This window comes from Rhinolophus hipposideros (genome assembly GCF_964194185.1).
Source record: "Rhinolophus hipposideros genome assembly, chromosome: 22".
Lineage (NCBI taxonomy): Eukaryota > Metazoa > Chordata > Mammalia > Chiroptera > Rhinolophidae > Rhinolophus > Rhinolophus hipposideros.
Window position 1 is genome coordinate 24,446,452 of NC_138068.1, and position 14,860 is coordinate 24,461,311.

Consider the following 14,860-nt stretch of genomic DNA (forward strand, 5'->3'; position numbering starts at 1 on the left):
TTTCCAGGTACAAATCCATAGCTTATTTATTATTTCGTTGTGTTTTGTTTTTTTTTTAAGAAAAATGTCCTAGGACAGGACAAAATTTAATCCTAAAGAAACCTAACACCCCAAATATAAATTATATTTAGAATACCTTTGTAAGGTACATAATGTATCTCCAGCCTTGTGTTGGGTTCCTGCCTCTCATGAGGACAAAAGAATGGGAAAGAGGAGAGGGGCACACAGCTGAATTCAATCTTACAAACCAAGAGGAGGAAACCGAGGCCCAGAGAGGTAAGGTGACTGTCACCAGCACAGCAGTCCTCTGACTAAAGTATCCAAAACAGCAGTTGAGACTGGGAACACACTTTACTGGAACCCAAGGAGTTTTTTCCAAGTCAAACAAGCCCAGCCTTCCTCAACAGAGCCAATGAGAAAATCTTTGCTCACCCAAATTCAACTCTTCCTTCAGGGTCTAGCTCAGATGTGGTCTCTTTTGTGAAACTTTTCTGCTCTTTCTAGCCAGAATCAATATTTCCCCATGATATCTGTCCTGGGTTGGATTGTAGCATTTACCCAGTTCTCTCTTTGACTGTTGGTACATCTGTCTTGTTTCCTGTGCTAGGTGGTAAGCTCCTAGGAAGGTAGGCTTGGCTGGTATCTTTTTGTTGGGGATGTTGGGAAGGAGGCCTCCATAAATCGGTTGTTCAGTAAAAGCCTAAAGAGAAAGGAGCTCAAGGACTATGTGGTCCGTGACGTAATTAACAGGCATGTTTACATGGCATTGATATCTTTATTTTGGAGTAGTAACTCCTGTACTTTTGAGAATGGAATCACAGGCCCCAGAGCCGTCGTGAGCAGAGGAGACCCCAGAATGGACTTTCCTTGGCAGAATGCCCAGGAGTGTGGGAGCTGTGCTGCAGGACTAACCTCTCTTCTGCTTCTCCAGCACTTTATGGTCCAGTATAGACTCAAGAGTCTATACTGTGAAGGCAGGGCTGTAGAAGAGAGCCTTGGAATTTTACATCAGCTGAGGCAGTTGTGCGACGGTTAACTAGGAGAGTAAGCCCACTGTGGAGAGGGGAAGCTAAGTCTCTCTCCTGCCTCCTTCTTTCTTCCTGCGTCTCACCCGAAGGCTCTAGGTCCCCTGGGTGGCAGCCACAGTAGCATGACAACAGCTGCGAGGGTGTGTGCAAACATCTTTCTTCAGCTTCCCTTGCAGTCCCTGCTGCTCTGCCCACTCTCTATCCCCCACCCTCCTGGCAGCACAGGGTGTGCTGTCATCACTCAGGCAGGGCTCAGCCTTGGAACAAAGGTATTTGGAGTCCTCAGAGTTGCCATTTGCCAAGATCCGGGAGTTATACATTGTATGCCCATTAAGGAAGTAGGCCTGACCTCAAAAGAAATTTCTTTGGACTTGAGAAAATAACATATTTTCTAACAGCCTGATAAATTGACCCTGAAACAAATGTACAAGGGCTGAGGAGGAGCTATGGATTGTCCTTCCTGAGTCCTGATTCTTAGGAAGTGAGAGGAAGTGAGCCAGGAAGGAGGAAGGAAAGCGGGCTCGCAGACTCTTAGAATTGGAGGGTGGGGAGCGGGTGAGGGGTTATTTTTGTTGTTGTTGTTTACTTGGTTTAGCTGATTAGGGCCATAAAATCAAATTAATGGAAAGGAAACAGAACCAGAGAAGCCAAGTTACTGGTCAGAGGCAAAAGTTGGACTAGAACCCAGAACATAAGATATAAAAACTGGAAGGGAAATGGGGATGGGAAAACCCGGTTATTGATCACTGTTGAATATCAGATGCTGTGCAGAGCTGTGCATGTGTTTCCTGATTTACTCTGGGTGACAATCCTGTTAAATCGATATCACATCGTCTCACAGATCCATTCACATGTCAAAAAATGAAGTGCCTTAACCTATCGCCTGGCACAGTCCTTGTCACTGGGGATACAGTAAAGATGAAGATGGAGATGGTCTCTGCTATGGCACTTGTGGAGGACAGTCAGGGAAAGGGGCAGTCACAATACATTCTGTGGGTAAAATAGAAGTTCGTTGCTGTGGGAGCATTTGGTAGGGGCCTAACTCAGAGTTGGGGAAGTCAGAGAGGGTTTCCTGCAGGACCTGAAGGAACCTGGTGTGACCAGTATAGGATGTAAAGATGGCGGTGGATGGATCGGGGAAGATGAGAAATAAGGCCAGAGAGGCAGGCAGACATCAGATCCTGGAGGGCAAGATAAGAAGTTCAGATTTATGGCAAGATGGGTGGAAAGATTTTAAGTGATGGGAGGACAGCCTCGTATGTTCTAAAGAAGACTTGGCTTTGGTGAGGAGGGTGCCCAAGAGGGGTCGGGACTAGAAGCAAGGTGATCAACTAGGGAATTATGGTAGTAATCCACTGCAGCAAGAATAGTAGCCTGAACTGGCATAGTGTGGGGGTGATGGAGAGAAACGGGAGAATGAACGAAATCAATTTAGGAATCACCAGGACTTGATGATTGATGGGCTGTGGGGGGTGGGGTGTCAGAGAAACCAGTCTGACTCAAGTTTTGTCTCAGACACCATTGTCGTGCCACCATCTACTCAGTTGCCCAGATGTGAGAACTGGAGCTCACAGAAGTGATTTATTCAAGGTCAACCAATTCATAAACGGTAGAACTGGGCTCAAACCCATCCTCACATGATAACTTCCCAATTCCAGTCATTTCAGAATTTTCCTGTTGTGTTTGTCTGGACAATAGCCATGAACAGCTTTGACCAAAGCCCACAGGAGGTGTAGGCTGCTGCAATAGTTAGTGTAGACTTATTCTGAGCCTTAGCAGTTCATTTGAAAGTATTGTTAAGGGGTGGCCGGATGGCTCAGTTGGTTAGAGCGCAAGCTCTTAACAACAAGGTTGTTGGTTCAATTCCCACATGGGCCAGTGAGCTGCACACTCTACAACTAGATTGAAAACAATGGCTTGAGCTTGGAGTTGAGCCACCGGTGGGCAGACGATTGGCTCAGTGGTTAGAACGCGATGCTCATAACACTAAGGTCACTGGTTCGAGTCCCACGTAGACATTGGCCAGTGAGCTGTGCCCTCCACAACTGGATTGAAAACAACAACTTGACTTGGAGCTAAGCTGTGCCCCCTACAACTAGATTGAAAAAAACATCGACTCGACATCCTGGAAAAACACACTGTTCCCCAATATTCCCCAATAAAAATTTTTTAAAAAGTAAGAAATGTTAAGAACCTCCCCCCACAACCCCCCAGTGCAGAGAGCTATGTATGTACTATCCCAAAAGACAGCCTGGCTTAATGGAAGAATCACTAACCTGGATTAGGAGACTCAGGTTTAGGTTCTGGTCCTGCCACATCACATATCTTCTCCGGACCTCAGTTTCCCAGTCTGAGAATTAGGGGGCAGAGCCAGTTGCCCTCAAGCAGCCATTTCAGCATTGACTTCTAAGATTCTATATGGCTGGGGAGCTATGTGCTTTAACATAGGGTTATCATCTAGAGGCTTCCTGGGGGCCATTCAGTTCTTGTTTCTAAATGATATGTTATTCTCCTCTAAAGGGGTCCCAGCTGTGACCTATGTAAGTTGGGGCGTGCACGGGTCCCATGACAAATTGGTCAAATCAGAATCTGTGGAATAAGGCTGCAGACATCTTTGAGTGTTCTCTAGTGATTCCAGTGTGTAATGAGACTTAAGAATACTGTCTTAGAAGGTTCTGAGAAATCACCTCGGTATGTGTCACCCACAGGAAACCAGTGGGAAGGACTGGGTGGCTTCTACAGAAGAGAAATCAACCCTGCAGAGAGTCAGTCATTCCAGAGCAGGGAGGGAAATGAATGCATGGCTGAGAGTTAATCCTGACTCAGCTCTAAAATGTGTTCCTGGTGCTGCAGAAAAAGGATAGGTAGGGAAAATGAAGCAAGAGTTTCAGCCTTTCCCCATGACAGCTCCTCTCCCTCAATCCCTTGAAAGCACCTTCCCAAATCGTCATAGCTACAGCGTGAGTTTTGTTGCTGTCCTCAGGCCAAGAGGGTGAGGTGACTTGCTACAAGCCCCATTAGAATGAAAGAAGAATGAAAATATTTTGGGTTGTTCTGAGTAAAGCAAGATTATGTCTGGTCAAGAGATGAGAAAAGGCTTTGTGAAAGCAGTGAGATAAGCCTTAATAACACTTAACTTTCATCAGTCAGAATCTATCACCACTTATAACCATGCCCACACTGTGACAGATACCATACCTCCCATGAGAAGCAAACAGGAAAGATGCAGACTTTGATCTTTAGCCTCCATATGACAGGAGATGACAGACAAGCAAACAGGCAATCACAGTGTCGTGTGAGAGACTCTGGGAGGGAGCCCAGAGGAAGGCCATTAAACTCAAGTCAGGCTGTCCTGGAGGAGTTGGTGCTTGAGCTGAATTTTGAAGGACAAGCTTGAATTATCCAGGTAGAAAGGTGAGTATGGAGGTACAAGGAAGGTATTGATGTCATTAGTGTTTTGTAAGATCCAAAACCCTTACCCATCCATTATTTCAATTTGGTTTGATATGATGCTGACGACCGGGAAATGCACAGTTTGATACTTTCTTTCGGTCCTCCAGATCCTCAAGGGACTCGGATGAAAGGATGAAAGGCTATCCTCATCATCACAGAATGAGAATCAGAGGCCCTCGTGTGATAAACACAGTGGTTCTTGAAGGAAAGTTCTCTGTGACTGGTATCTCGATTCACTTTCTCTCTCAATCTTTCTAGTAACTTGTGAAATGGATGGAATTTCCTCCATTTCATAGATGAGGAAGCCGACGCTTAGAGCGATTCACCTCTCCAGTGACACTTGTGTACTTAATGACTAAGCAAGGACTCAGAGTCTTCAAATACTTTGTGGATTAAGGAAAAGACTAGACTGATAACTAGTCCTCCTAGAGTAAGGCCTTCTTTTACCAAATCTGCTGCTATGTACAGACCTAAGCAAGAATTAGTATTACGTGTCTCACCCATTCCCTGTTTAATCCTCATTGTTTGGCTATCATAACCCAGCGACCTTAATGACAATAAGATTGCTTCAGTTTGGCTCTGGATAATTATGATCATGCCATCTTAGCAAGCTTCTCCGATGGCCACTTAACTCCAACTTAGATGATGTCACAGCAGAGCTGCTGATGTTCAGGATTTAAGCATAATGCCAACTTCAAGCAATGGCCTACAGAGGAGGGTACTGAACTTCGCTGGAGTCCCTAAGCTTTCCAGGCAATGCTAGCAGATTCTACCAACTGCAGTAGCTCCCAGGTATAGGAGTGTACGTATTCCGGTCATTTATTCCCTGTGAATCACTGAAGAATATGGATATTTGTGAAGGATCTGTCCTGGTTCAAAATATTGTTCTGCAAATTGGCTTTTAAAAAAATTAGATAGTTTTAGAAGTTTTCTTGTACCTAAAGTAGAGGTTGCTCCAGTATGAGGAGAAAAACTATGGCTGCAAGTTTTAGATGAATGGGAAAACTGCTGTTAGAGTTCTATGTACAGCGCCACTCACCCATGTTTAGTATACATTTCTCCAACTTTTGACAAATGCATACAGCCACGTAACCACCACCACCATATAGGTATAAAATAGTTCCATCACCCCCCAGATTTTCTCTTGTCCCCTTATAACCAACCCCTTAGCCCCTGACAACCACTGATCTGTTCTCTCTCCCTATAGTTTTGCCTTTTCTGTTATATCACATAATGGAATCGTACAGATGCAGCTTTTGAGAGACTTTTCACCGTATACTTTTTTGTATCTCTTTAATTTTGTACCATGTGTATATATTATCTATTCAAAACATAGATACTACTTGGGGAAAGTGAAAAATCATACTTCCAAATAACCCATGGGTTAAAGAGGAAACCCAATAAAAATTATAAAATATTTAGAGCTGAATAATAACGAAAGTGTTAACGAAACAGGTTTTGATACGATCATACACAATGGAAGTAATCAAAACCCATGGAGAGGCAACAAACGTGATACTTAGAGGAAAATTCATAACCTTAAGTGCATTTATTAGAAAACAAAGATTTCTTTCTTTTTAAAGAACCTAAAGTGTTCTATTTTAAAAGCCAGAGAAAGAAAACAAAGTAAACCCCCCAAAAAACTGGGATACAAGTAATGGAGATAATTATTGAATACTTAATGAAGAAACACAAAAATAAACTGCAACAATAAAAATGCATATGATTTGTATATTGAGGCACAAGCCAACTTAGGGTGGTGAAATAAACATTGGACTTAACACCTTTGAGCCTCAGTTGGGATTAATGATACCCAACACTGCCCAGTGGTAGGTAGACTTCCACCAATAAGGATTTGACCATGAGAGTATTTCCTTTTTCATGTACATTGGCGTAAAAAATTATTATAGTGGGAATTGTGGTGTGCCATGGGGAAGTTTCTCTTCAAGATATTACATATATATTTCCTTACCTGGATTTCTTTCTTCTCTGCTGCTTCTTCCATCTTTCCTTTCTTCCTCCCCTGTTGATTTATGCTAGAGAGGCACTGCAAAAGCAGAAACTTGGGGGTCACTGAGCCCTAGGTCAGGCCAGTCAGAGTTCACGTGCTGGATTCTGGAGTGCCCTGAGATAAGAGCTGCAACCCTATATGAGGAGAGCAGGGTTTAAAACCACATCTGCCACTTTCTAGCTCTGTGATCATGAACAAGGCTCTTAACTTGGTAAAGTTCTGTGTCTTTATCTGTCAAATCGCATCATAATAATGTCCAGATTACAAAGCTATTATGAGAATGAAATGAAATGATAGTTGTGAAAGTGTTTTATAAGTTGCAAAGTGCTATAGAAGTGTCAGTTATCATGGTAATTATTTTTGTTAAAACTTGTTCACCAAGAGTAAACTCCAAAAACGTGTTTCCCTGGTTCACAGGAAGACTTCTGTGCCTGTGGCAGTTGGGTTTGGGATGGTGGCTCTTCTGATTAGATGCCTTGCTTCCTGGGGTGGCTGGCCAGCCACCCAATCACCTATCAATACTTTAGCGGAGTTCCCAGCTTTTAAATGATGAGTTTAAGGAGAGTGCAATTGAAACTTTAGGGAAAGGGCTAAAGTAGAGAAAAGAGAGAGTCTTTCTTTTTTGTTGCAAAGAAAGTTCATTACCATTACCTTTGTTTCCTAGGTTCTTGGTTAGCCTGAAGAAAGAATCTTCATTGAAAGGTTTACAATTCACATATAATTATTTTTTCTGAAACTTCTATAAACTAGATTACAGTGTTGTCCAATAGAACTATGCAAGACACAAATGCAAGCCGTAAGAGCCAGAGAGAAAATTTAAAATTTCCTCATAGTCACATTAAAAAAGAAACAAGTGTGATTCATTTTAATTGCGTTTTACTTCACCCAGTATATCTAAACTATTATCGTTTCAACACGTAGTCACTGACAAAAATTAATAATGGGATATTTTACAATATTTTTTCACACGCATCCTTCAAAATTTGAGGTTCACTTGTAGTCCATTTCAATTTGGACCCATCACATTTCAAGTGCTCGGTAGCCACATGTAGCTTGTAACTGTCATCTTAGCGCAGGACTCGCATTTCATTAGGTTTAATGAAGTGGTTTCATTTCTGAAGAGTAGAAAACATGGCAGGAAGCTAAACATAGTTTCTTATAGCATATAGTGGCTGGAGAAACACATCTCCTAGACTAGGGTTTATTTCATCGGTCATTCATCAGGTATGTATCGAGCACCTACTTTGTGCCCAGTGCTGTGGTCTTGGCCCTACAGCCAAGTCACACAATGCGTTTGGGCAAGTCACTTCTCAGGGCCTCAGGCTCCCTGTTCCATCTTTGAGAAAATACCCACATAGGAAGGAGAGAACTGTTTGTACCAGCTGGAGGAAAATACATCTGGAAATTATTAGCTTACTGGTGGAGTTTTGAAAGGCCATCAATACCCATCACTTTCATTGATCGCGCTGATGGAGCTCTTACAAACCCTTTATTATTAATGTGAAAACTCGATCAACCCAGCGGGATTTTACTGGAGGAATCAATCACAGGAGTCTTATCCATGGAAACGGTGATTTGTCATGCTGATGGTGTCACCCAGTTCCCCGATTTCTTCACCAATGTTTTATTGACCATCCTTTTAGGGAGGTTCTAAGAGAGAACAATAAAACAAGTCATAAATTCCTTTGTGACACCAAATGCTTTATAAACGCTAAGTGATCATTCCTGTTTATCAGTAGGTTTAACTGTGGGAAGACGTTCCAGGAGGTGTTGCAAAGACTGGTGCTGGGACTGTCTTAATATGGTCATTAAACCTTGGAAATAAAGTCATTAACTTGTAGGTGGCCATGACTTAGGAATGACTGCACTTAAACAGAAAGAGGAAATACATATAGTTAACAGTTCCGGGGAACAAAGTGATATTAGCCATACAGCTGGGGCCATCAGGTGAAATCAGTTTGCAACTTCTGAGTTGGGAGAATGATTCTACACAGGTATTTAGAAAGAGAGAGAACGACTCTTAGAAAATAGAAATGTTGGAAACTTATTAAGTAGATAATGATCAGAAAATCAGATACCATCACTAGTAGTTGCAACCCAAGCTGGCATTGGTAATCGGGAAGTACAGTCACAGTAAGACATTACAATTGCTAATGCAAATTCAGGTGGTAAGCACACAAAAAAATCCCTACATTAGTACACAGTCTTTTAACTTTTCAAAGCGCTTTCACAACATCATTTCACTGGAGAATCACAGTAGCTCTGCATGGGAAGTAGGCTGGGTGTTGTAATTCTCACCTCACAGATAAGGAGACAGAGGCTAGTAGTGAATGGCAAAGGTGTCTGTAAGAGTGATGGGTTTTGTTTGTTTGTTTAGTTTTTGTTTATCATCACTACATCTTGTTGCCTTCCTAAGCTTCCCCAGAACAGAAGTGTTGATGCCTGATTGATGCCTTATACAACTTAGGGCATGTAGAGAGCTTCTTAGAAGAGTATGTGTCTAGAGAGGTCCTAGCTGTTAAGAGGACTATCAGCCAACTGAAGAGAACTCAAGCCTCTGTTCTCTCGTAAATGCATCGACTTTCCACTTTGGACAGGATGGAAGGAAAGGGAAATAGCTGTTCTCATTCATTATAATCCAGTGGTATCAACCACAAAAGAAGTGGGATCATTGCTAAGAAACACTTCCTTAGAACCGAACACAATGGGCTTTATTCAAAAGAAAAATGTATTCTAGATCTCATATGTGATGACTCCTTCTCCTCACAATCCACTTTGTAATTTATGAAACTTTTTCAGACTTATCTCAATCAATTCTGATGTGTAACAATTCCACAAGCAGAGAACAGTTACTACTTCTCGTATACAGTGTTTTGTTGAGTGAAAGAATGAATGAACCCATTTTACAAATGAGAAAACTGAGGTCCAAAAGGTTGAGTGGTTTGTCCCAATGAGGAAACCATGACTGAAACACATATTTTCTGCGTTCAAGTCTGATCATATTCCTATATGAGTTTTCCCTTGAGTTCTGGTTTTTAAACATACACCATAGAATATCAATCACCAGGGAAAATCATCCGACTTTCCATGAAGTAAGGATTTGGGGGGATCTCAGGTCTCTCCAGTTATTCCTAATCACTTACATTCTGGAAATTAAGTCATTACTCACTCTCACTGGAAGAGCAGTAAAAAGACCAAATTGGCATGTTGCTTCCCAAACAGGCCAAGGCAGAGTGAAGATGTCAGTGGATAGCAGCCAAACTTCTTATCATCTATCAAGAAACAGAAGCAGAAAGATTAATCTGTGAGCCATCAATCACAAGTGCAAAATAATGCTAGCTTATCAAAGAAAGTGGGAAAATACAAACACACACATGTACACACACACACACACACACACACACACCAGGCGACATCTGGTACTGATTCCAGTTTATGGCACAGATACCTCCACAAAGAAGAGAGTGCCTCTTTATTCTCCAGGAACTTCAAGATTGAAAAGAGAAACCTCAGAAGAAATTTAGAACTCCAAAGGAGTAGTGACATTGTCAGCGGTGAGGGAAAGGATGTGGTTTCTATAAATCCACAGGTGTTTGGGGAAATGTACAAATTGTTTATTTTCAGGAAGTATGCAGGCACTACTGGACAACCTCTGCTGAAAAAGGCAAGTATCTTCTTTTGAGGAATTTTCCAGAATTCAAGTCTCCAAATTGAAAGGGGCCTGAAATTAGCTATCTGTTACAATTCCCTTAGTCCTGGCTGGTCTGCCAACTGTCTCCAAAGCATTCCTGTCACAGTCATTGAGCATCTGTTTGTCCTTCAGTCGTGGACAAATTCAATATCCCTTGAAATACTGTTTCTCTTTATCTGACTTCTGGAAAGTGTTGTCCTTATGTTGAATCCAGAACTGCCACCCAGGTCTTTCTATGTTGCAGTCCGTTCCAAACAAAGTTAATCCCTCTTCCACGTGACAGCCCATTGTAATCACGGTGCTTCGGTCCCATGCAGCTACACATCTCTAAGCTAAATAGCTCCAGCCAGAGAGTAGTCCATTAAACTATCCCAAGAACTGGGTTTCCAGGCCCAGTATCAGCATGGCCATCCTCCTGGAAAAATTTCAGGATTGAAAGCTAGACTCCAAAGATGGTCTGAACTGCAGAGGGTACTTTCTCTAGGATGGTTACTTGACACCTACCTCTGACCTCAGCAAATGCCCACTAAGTGGGGAGGGAGTGGAGAATGGAAGAATGGTCTCTGATCTCAGAGATGGAAGATTTATCACTAGTAGTGTCCACAGCCTGGGCCGGCTCTGGGTTGTCAAGGCAACAGGGAGCACCATGTCAGTACATTAGCACTGCAGTGATCAGGGCCTGGCCCCAGCCCAGGTTGTGGCTGTGGGCCCAGCAGAGGGGGAGGGACTGCGTTCTCCTGAGGATCCCTCAGGGGCAGGCTGACTCTCCCTCCCTGCCGCTCAGGCAGCAGCTCCATCAGGCCTACTCTTGCCCCAGCAAGTTAGTTGTAATTTATATTCTTACAGCAACACAGCCTGTCCATCCTGCGCCTTGAGTCTCTCAAACACAAGTTCTACAATCTCAAGAGAGAAAACGTGCCCAGTAAATGGCCAGGGCTTTAAAAAGTGAGACCAGAGAAGGGCACTGAGAGCAGCCAGGGGGTCAGTGGTGCTTTGACCTTTGACACAAAGCTCTCTCCCACAGAGCATCCACAGGACTTTAGAGCTAAAAGAAACATCACAAACCCAACTTCTTCCTTCTTATAGATGAGGAAACAGGCCCAGAGAGGGGAAGTAAGCCCCTCTCAAGGGCACACAGTGATGAAGAGGCAGAGGCTGAGAAGGTCCCACCTCCTGGAATCTGGAGTAGCCAGTCTTGTGTTTTCTAGGCTCTACCATGAAGGCTCCACTGCACTTGACATGGCACTTCCCTTTCTTCATCCATTTCCCACAGATAGGCTGCAGGCTCACAAACACTACACTTTCATTTCTACCTCAGATAACTTAAGTATCACATGGAACCTAAACTGTGGGCTGACAAATAGAGTAGGCACACCCTGCTTCCACTTTCCCCATTTGTAGCATGGTTTGGATTAGCCAGTCACCAAAATCTCATCCAGCTCAGACTTTCTGTGATCGTTCTGTGGTCAGGCACCCCAGGAATTTGTGTAGCTTACGTTATAGAGAGATTTCAACCACTGTCAGCAGAATTAATACGGACTCTATACCTCTCTGCCACTTGTTTCTTTTATTGTCAGGAGAGAAGGAAGAGTTTTGAGGATGTGAGTGGAGGTGGAACCCCAAAATGGCCCTGCTGTTGCTAATGGGCGTACAGGTCTGGGGGCAGATGCTCCAGGTTCTCATGAGAAGTACTGTGGCAGAGTCCTTCGACCTACTCAGTCTCCAAGGAAGGCTGCCGCAGCCCCCCGAGCCTGGTTCCAGGGCAGTCTCATATTCTGTCACAGCTTCCTCAATGCCATCACCACACTGCCACGTGGCTGCCTCTCCACTGTCTTGTCTAGCCCAGTACCTCGCATGTGGGGAATACTTACCTCATTGCTAATGACCGATGAAATGAGCAGAACCTCTCTCTACTGAGACAGGCAGGCAGGACAGGAGTGAGGTGGTGGGGCGTTTGGAATTACCCTGCTTCAGCTTGTCGTATTACTTGGGCAAGTCTCCTGCCCCCGTGTTTATAAAATAAAAGAGTCTGATTAGATGAAGAGTTTCTAAACTGTTCTGTAGCACCCTGGTTTCTTGGATATTTTTCAGGAAAATCAACAGTCTCCCTGGGTAATTTGGATGATGTGTTACACTACAGATCCCTCTTGGAGAGTCATGTACATATTAGAATATTAAAGGTTCTGAGAAGTCCTACAGTAAAGACATCTATTTAATTTTATCTAAACCAACTTTCTCCAAAATCTGCTGGCCTCTTCCTCCTATCTGAGAAGCTGGTGTTATGAAGCATATAGGCTGGGAAATCCTGACTAGATGATTTCCAAGTCCTCTTATAACTATGTCTCATCTAAAATGATATAGTGAAAAGTCCAGGGGTTTTGGAGTCAAACAGACCTGGGTTTGAATCTTGGCTCAGTCTTTTAGCAGCTGTATGGCTTTAAACAAGTCACTTAACTTTCCAGACTTGGATTTCCTCATCTGTAAAATGAGCATGATAATACCCATTTATTAAGGTTGTAGGTTGCGCTGAGTATTAAATGAGATAACAGATATCAAGTAGCTAATAGAGTGTTTGACACATAGTAGGCCCATAATAAATATTAGCTGCTTTACCCTATTACTCCTGACACTCTTCTTCTACCTCTCACCCCCTCACCCCTAAGCCCAGAGCCAGTCGATGGCAGGCAGAGCATGTGGCAGAGGGATAAGCTGAATCCAAGTCCTCATACGACCCTGACTGTGTTCTCTCAGTGTCATGGAAGAACCCACACCCCAACAGAACAGAGGTGAGGGGACCAAAAGGGAGGGGTCAGAAAATCCTGCCCTTCTTTGCCAAGTACATATACCTTCTCTGTGCTAGGCTGAGAGAAAAAAATGAAAAAAAACTTTCAAACTGTTCCAGAATGAATGCCCACTGCCATAAAGCCACTACCTCAAATAACAAACCCTTCCCAAGTCCCAGCTTGAGGCAAAGCCTGGGCCTGTTTGCCTGGGCAAGAAACTGAAACAAAGGTGGTGATCTGAGTGATGGCACACAGAAAGGGCAGAGTTCAGGATGGCTTCTAGGAGCCTTGGCACCAGGATAGCTACCGCAGGACCTGCCCTTGGGCAAAGCCATGACTTGACAAACACAGATCAAGCACCAGGTTTGTGCCAGACATGGGACTCGATTGTGGTAGAAGAAACCAAGAATTCTCCAGGGAGGCAATAGGCTTGGCTTTCTGTAGGGCCTGAACTAGCTGGTTGGATCAAATGCATTAGAATCTTAGTGAACTGACCTCATTTTTGTACTCCTCTTCCCGCTGTAGAGTACTATTAGGAAAAAGATCAGGGGCCCTAGAGACATAAGTGTCTTCAAGCCCTACTATGCCTTTGCTAGTTTCGTGACCTGAGGCAAGATACATAACCCCTCTGAGCATTTCCTCATGTATAGAAGGACAATCATTCCTACCTCACAGAGCAATTATGAAAACCAAATGAGCTAACCTATATATACCCTCAAGTGTAACACACATGATTCTGACAAGGGGATAGACATTTTTAAATTCTAATAGTTAAATGTTTATTTAAATATGCATTAGAAAAACAATTAACATACCAAACCCTTTTATGGATGTTATTGATTGGTACAGGATAGAGTAGGTATGTAAGTTAAAGAAAAAAAGAAAAGACGGGGCAGCAGGATGGCTCAGTTGGTTAGAGCACGAGCTCTGAACAACAGGGTCACTGGTTCAACTCCCGCATGGGACGATGGGCTGTGCTCCCTGCAACTAAGATTGAAAACGGCTACTGGACTTGGAGCTGAGCTGCGCCCTCCACGACTAGACTGAAGGACAACGACTTGGAACTGATGGGCCCTGGAGAAACACACTGTTCCCCATTATTCCCCAATTAAAAAAAATTTTTTTAAAAAAGAGAGTTGATTTAAAGAAAAATTATTAAGCAAATAATGCCTATGGCTGGCATGTAAATATGTCAAAACCCATGAGTAAGTTATATAAATATTAAATATGATATATATATATATTTATAATATATATCATATATACATATATAATATGTGTATAATATAATCCTCATCCATAAAATAAGCATTATAATACCTATTTGTTAAGGTTGTAGGTTGCTCAGAGTATTAAATGAGATAACAGATATCCTGTGTTGTAATTGACTTGAATTTCCATTTCCTTCTCATGCTCCTTGGGCACAAGTCCTACGAATATTGCCACAGCTCTAAGAGCAAGACTTATTTGGACTTTCCATACCTTACGTTCCAGAGAGCCATTCCCAGAACTTCCCTCCTTGCTATCCTGACTCTCTTTTGGGAGAAAGGGTTCTAGCATCATTGGCAAGTCACTCTTTCAGTTTAAAGTTATTAATTTCCTTGCTATAAAGGCCTATGTCATACCAGGACAAGCCTTAGCCCTCTGCAGTTTATAGCTTTCTTTTTTTATGGATGCATGAAATTAAAATTGAATTCTGTTACGTGGGAAATCCCTACTTGTCCTTGAGAGTTAAAGAATTTTAGTAGTGTATAAATTTGGTGAAGACCAAAACCAAATCCAGCCAACAGCCAATATTCAAACTGCAAAATAATTCACTAATAGGTTGTCTAGTGCTGAATCCAGTTTTACTTAGTTCATTCAGTAAGATCAAATCAGGAAAGAAAGTACTCCT